The following is a 5,987-nucleotide window of genomic DNA, read 5'->3' as shown; positions in this document are numbered from 1 at the left end:
GTCTTTTCATGGGGCCAGTTGACTATTTGGCTAGATAAATGCTGCAAGCAGAGGAGTCAGTCAAAGGAACTGAGATTCCGAGTCAAAAGTAGGAAGAGAACCGACTGTGAATGACCTGGAATACCAAGCTAAGGATTGTAACCATTGGAGACTTTGGGGCCAGGTCTGATGTATGAACAGTAATGTTTTAGCAAGACAAGTCTGGCTGCAGAGAGCAGTAGATAACAGATGGACCAAAACAATGGGGGATGCATCAGAACTGGGTGGGTCTGCATGGTCAGCTGAGTCAGGTAGCACCAGGCTTGTGAGCCAGGGAACCCCTGGGCTCCAACGCATGAGTTGCTTGTGTGAGAAACAGGTGAGATTGTGCTTGAACCCCTGGAGATGGAAACGTGGACCAGAGGGGAGGGCAGCAAGATCCTTCTTCTCCAGCCCAACCCCGAAAACAGGACACAGGACTGCAAGCAGATCACAGAAGAACTTCTTCTGGGAGGGACTTTGCAAGGATCTGAGGAACTGGGTGAAATATCATTAGGAAAGAGGCCTCACCTTCCTCTGGGACCTGGTCACCAGCCACTGTCTAGAGGAGACTCCAGGTTGTGTGGGTGTTGCAGGAAGGGGGACCCCTTCCAGGACCCGACACTGGGCTCTTGCCTAACACTCAGAAATGAATTGTCCGAGGAGACTCGTGCTGACAAAGCAAGAGACTTTATTGGGAAGGGCACCCGGGTGGAGAGCAGGAGGGTGAGGGAACCCAGGAGAACAGCTCTGCCATGTGGCTCGCAGTCTCGAGTTTTATGGTGATGGGATTAGTTTCCGGGTTGTCCTTAGCCAATCATTCTGACTCAGAGTCCTTCCTGGTGGCACACGCCTTGTTCAGCCAAGATGGATGCCAGCGAGAAGGATTCTGGGAGGTGGTCAGACATGTGCCTCTTTTTGGACATTTGCGGGATTCTTCCAGTTGGTGGCGGCTTATTAGTTCTGTGTTCCTTACCAGGACCTCTTGTCGTCAGACAACTCATGCAGATGGTTACTATGGTGCCTGGCCAGGGTGGGCGGTTTCAGTCAGTGTGCTTCCCCTAACATGGGGGCTGATGCTTGTACATTCAAACAAATACAAAATTACAATAGGGTAGAATACAAAAATGAATACCTATTTTGAATGAAATGAGAAGTTGCAGTAAATGACAATTGTTAAGTAACCAGCAAACATCACAAAATCCAGAATAACAATATTTTATTAACTGCCTGATATGTTTCTATAATGATTTTCTTTTTTCAAGGTTTTTTTTTTTTTCAGTTGTACACTCTTGTTGCCTTTTCAGTCTGTCAACAACTTTATAATTGGCTTCCCTGGTGACTCACATGGTAAAGAATTTGCTTGTAATGCAGGAGACCCAGGCTGCATTCCTGTGTTAGGAAGATCCCCTGGAGAAGGAGATGGCTACCCACTCCAGTATTCTTGCCTGGTGAATTTCATGGACTGAGGAGCCTGGCGGCTGCAAAGGATCTCAAAGAATTCTCATTGCTTTTTCAATCTGTTAACAACATTTTAATAGCATTTTCTACAGAAAGAAAAAAAAAATGAGTTACTTTCTGTTGTAACCTGGTTGCGCAAAATTAGTTTTTTTTAAAAAAAATATCAATAGTTTAGGAAAGTTTCAGTTTCTCAAATCTTAATTGATAATGTCATATAAAATTTCAGAAGTGTTATCATTTTTGGGGGTAGTTCTATAGAACATTAAATATGAGTTGTAAGAAATATTTTGGAGTATTTCAGCATATCTATTAAATTATGATAAATATTTTTTGAATTGACACATTAGTAAGCTTGTCACAAACTATATATATATTCCACTAAATGCAAATTAAATGTATCCCCAACTCCCTTTCTCTTTAGAGGATCCCTAAGGAGAAGGCAATGGCAAGCCACTCCAGTACTCTTGCCTAGAAAATCCCATGGATGGAGGAGCCTTGTAGGCTGCAGTCCGTCGGGTCGCTAAGGGTCGGACACGACTGAGCAACTTCACTTTCACTTTTCACTTTCACACATTGGAGAAGGAAATGGCAACCCACTCCACTGTTCTTGCCTGGAGAATCCCAGGGATGGGGGAGCCTGGTGGGCTTCCGTCTGTGGGGTCACACAGAGTCGGACACGACTGAAGTGACTTAGCAGCAGCAGCAGCAAGGTACCCACAGACTCCAGCATCACCTGTCGTTAGGGAAGTATGACACAGAGACACGGCAAAGTTGAAGTGGAGACAGACAGCAATCGTAACTAACTGTTCTCAAAAAGTCTTAGTTTAGCAGATTTTCAAACACATATGACCATGTAAATACAAAGCTAGGACACCTCCAATATCTTCAAAGGGTCTCTGTGCAAACAAAACTGTTTCATTAGCTTCACAGGGAAGCCATCTCTGGCCACAGCTTTACCTGCCAGGGGAGAAGGCTGGCCATTGATGAAAGGAAGAGATCAAGGAGCAGCAGAGCCGTCCAGAGCAGACTCCCAAAGAGGAATGTGTGACTCACCCACCAGAAATCCTGGGAGGGGCCTGTGGGTGCGTTGCAGTTCCGGCTATGCAGATGGAGATAACAAGACAATGGCAGGTTTTATCACCATGAACATAAAGCTTGTAGAAACTCAAGATACAATCATGACAATCCCAGTGATGAGGTGTTAGAGTTGAAATCATCATTGTCACAGGCTTCTTTTCTAGGGGCAAAGAACCGGCCTGCCAATGCGGGAGACATAAGAGATGTGGGTTCGATCCCTGGGTTGGGAAGATCCCCTGAAGAAGGAAATTGCAACCCACTCCAGTATTCTTGCCTGGAGAATCCCATAGACAGAAGCAAGCTACAGTCCACAGGGTCACAAAGAATTGGACACAGCTGAAGCTACTGAGCATGCATGTACACATCACTGTCACAAAGAAACCTTAGAAAGGAATAGATTCATGTAACCATGCAAACAAGAATATTTACAAGAGCTTTGGCTGAGTGGGGAGCAAGAGGAGGGCTGTTTCATTCTGGCATTGCAGAGAGGGTCATGGGTGAAAGCATCCTGGCTGCTGAACCCAGCCACTGGGGAAAAGTAGCTCTTGGGAAGAGCGGCCTCCTACAAACTCCCTGATGAATTTGGAGTGCAGCCTGGGTCTGCCCTGTTCTTGGAGATCTGCCAGCCATTCCTCATGGCCACGGTGCTCAGATGATGCTAAAGTGCTGCTTGTGTCCCACAGCGAGTGACAAAGAGCAATCTGGAGCCAGACTGACTGAGTTTCTGGCTGCTTCACTTACTATGAGGACTTTCAGAAAATTAGCTAGCATCTCTGAACCTCAGTTTCCACAGCTGTAAAATAAGGATAAAAGAGCATCAGGGCTTTCATGAGAATTAACCGAAGCAGTAAACATGGAGTCATTCAGTAAAGGCTGCGATCATCTCTGAAGCCCTTGCTCGTCACATAAGTAACAACTCTGGGGTGTTTCCTGCAGGTCTGGCAGTGGTCTAGGCAGAGCAGGTCTGGGACTTCGTCAGTGTGGATCTCAGGCTTCTGCCGGGTGAGTGTGTGTGTGTGTGTGTGTGTGCGGGAGAGAGAGTGCACAAGCGCTAGAGGGCAGGCTCTCCCTCTCCCTTTGGATATGAGTGGGATGGTGCAGAACAGACTGTTGCAGACAGCCATCTTAAATCTGAGGGCAGCCATCTTACATCTTGTTTTTCTGATGTAAAGAACTGAGAATTGGGTTTTATATGGTTTACACAATAGGTTGCTAATTATTTAGCAAAGGTAGATGTAGATGCAATTCATGACCTTTCAGGGAAGCGTTACCGATAACTTTCTTGCGTATCTCTATTTCAATGATGTCAATTAGGATTCATGAAGATACATCAGGATTTTAACAAAATGCCAGTTTAGTCCTTAAAAACAACTGGCGCAACTATGTAGAATCTAGAATGATCTTGTCTTTGTCATTGTTTCCCAGTCACTCAGCTGTGTCCAGTTCTTTGCAACCCCATGGACTGTAGCATGCCAGTTTCCCTGCCCCTCACCGTCTCTCAGAATTTGCTCAAACTCATGTCCATTGAATTGTGCTGCCATCCAACCATCTCATCCTCTGTTGCCCCCGTCTGCTCCTGTCTTCAATCTTTCCCAGAATCAGGCTCTTTTCCAATGAGTCGACTCTTCACATGAAGTGACCAAAGTATTGGAGCCTCAGCATCAGTCCTTCCAATGAATATTAAGGGTTGATTTTCTTTAGAATCAACTGGTTTGATCTCCTTGCTGTCCAAAGGACTCTCAAGACTCTTCTCCAGCATCACAGTTTGAAAGCATTGGTTCTTCAACACTCAACCTTCTTTGTAGTCCAACTCTCACATCCTTACATAAAAACTGGAGAGACCATAGCTTTAACTCTATGGACCTTTGTTGGCAAAGTGATGTCTCTGCTTTTTAATATGCTGTCTAGATTTGTCATAGGTTTTCTTCCAAGGAACAAGCATCTTTTAATTTCAGTCAATGTCTGCAGTCAGTGTCCACAGAGATTTTGGAGCCCAAGAAAATAAAGTCTGTCACTGTTTTTGTTTTCTCCTCCATCTATTTTCCATGAAATATCAATAACCTCGATATGCAGATGACTCCATCCTTATGACAGAAAGTGAAGTAGAACTAGAGCCTCTTAATGAAAGTAAAAGAGAAGACTAAAGAAATTGGCTTAAAACTCAACATTCAGAAAACTAAAATCATGGCATATGGTCCCATCACTTCATGGCAAATAGATGGGGATGCAATGGAAACAGTGAAAGACTTTATTTTGGGGGGCTCCAAAATCACTGCAGATGGTGACTGCAGCCATGAAATTAAAAGACGCTTGCTCCTTGGAAGGAAAGTTATGACCAACCTAGACAGTATATTAAAAAGCAGAGACATTGCTTTGCCAACAAAGGTCTATCTAGTCAAAGCTATGGTTTTTCTAGTAGTCATGTATGGATGTGAGAGTTGGACTATAAAGAAAACTGAGTGCTGAAGAATGAATGCTTTTGAACTGTGGTGCTGGAGAAGACTCTTGAGAGTCCTTTGAACTGCAAGGAGTTCCAACCAATCAATCCTAAAAGAAATCAGTCCTGATTATTCATTGAAAGGACTGATGATGAAGCTGAAACTCCAATACTTTGGCCACCTGATGTGAAGAAATGACTCATTAGAAAAGACCCTGATGCTGGGAAAGATTGAAGGCATGAGGAGAAGGGGACAACAGAGGATGAGATGGTTGGATGGCATCACCGACTCAATGGACATGAGTTTGAGCGAACTGCAGGAGTTGGTGATGGACTGGGAGGCCTGGTGTGCTACAGTCCATGGGGTTGCAGAATCAGACGTGACTGAGCAACTAAACTGAACTGATTTTCCATGAAATGATGGGACCAGATGCCATGATCTTCCTTTTTTGAATGTTGAGTTCTAAGCCAGCTTTTTCACTCTCCTCTTTCACCTTCATCAAGAGGCTGTTTAATTCCTTTTCACTTTCTGCCATTAGGGTGGTGTCATCTGCATATCTGAGGTTATTGATCCTGTCTTACTATAATACAATGCTTTATTATATTTAATACTTCAGCGATTCCCCAAACACTTACTTAATAGTGACCTGCAGGAATGCTTTACATCAATGAACGCTCGTAAGTTGTCATTGCATATTTGTGTTTGGGGTTACTTAGAATTTTCCATTATTTCTCACTTTGCATTCATTTGCTCCATTACCCCCAGCGGGGTATCACTGATTCGATGGACATGAGTTTGAGCAAGCTCTGGGAGTTGGTGATGGACAGGGAGGCCTGTTGTGCTGCAGTCCATGGGGTCGCAAAGAGTCGGACACGACCGAGCGACTGAACTGAACTGAACCCCCAGGGGATTCTGTTCTCAATAAGTAACCACTGCTGTGTCAGCAACCAGAGAATTGGCTCCTGGTAGCTGCTCAGTAAAACATTACCGGTC

The 5,987-nt window shown here is 44.5% G+C and overlaps 1 long non-coding RNA gene across 1 annotated transcript; it reads right to left on the bottom strand.

Annotated features, from left to right (window-relative positions):
• Positions 1–744: 744 nt before the first annotated feature.
• On the bottom strand, positions 745–2,513 carry LOC148777961 (uncharacterized). The gene is made up of 3 exons (XR_016037114.1): positions 2,437–2,513; positions 2,091–2,212; positions 745–1,565 (listed from the first exon to the last, which is right to left on the bottom strand). It is a non-coding gene; the product is annotated as an uncharacterized LOC148777961 (long non-coding RNA).
• Positions 2,514–5,987: the final 3,474 nt, after the last annotated feature.

Source organism: Moschus berezovskii, chromosome 4 (assembly GCF_049115385.1).
Source record: "Moschus berezovskii isolate FMDL1 chromosome 4, NW_MosBer_1.0, whole genome shotgun sequence".
Lineage (NCBI taxonomy): Eukaryota > Metazoa > Chordata > Mammalia > Artiodactyla > Moschidae > Moschus > Moschus berezovskii.
The sequence above is the reverse complement of the archived record's forward strand: the minus strand, read 5'-3'. Positions and strand labels throughout refer to the sequence as shown.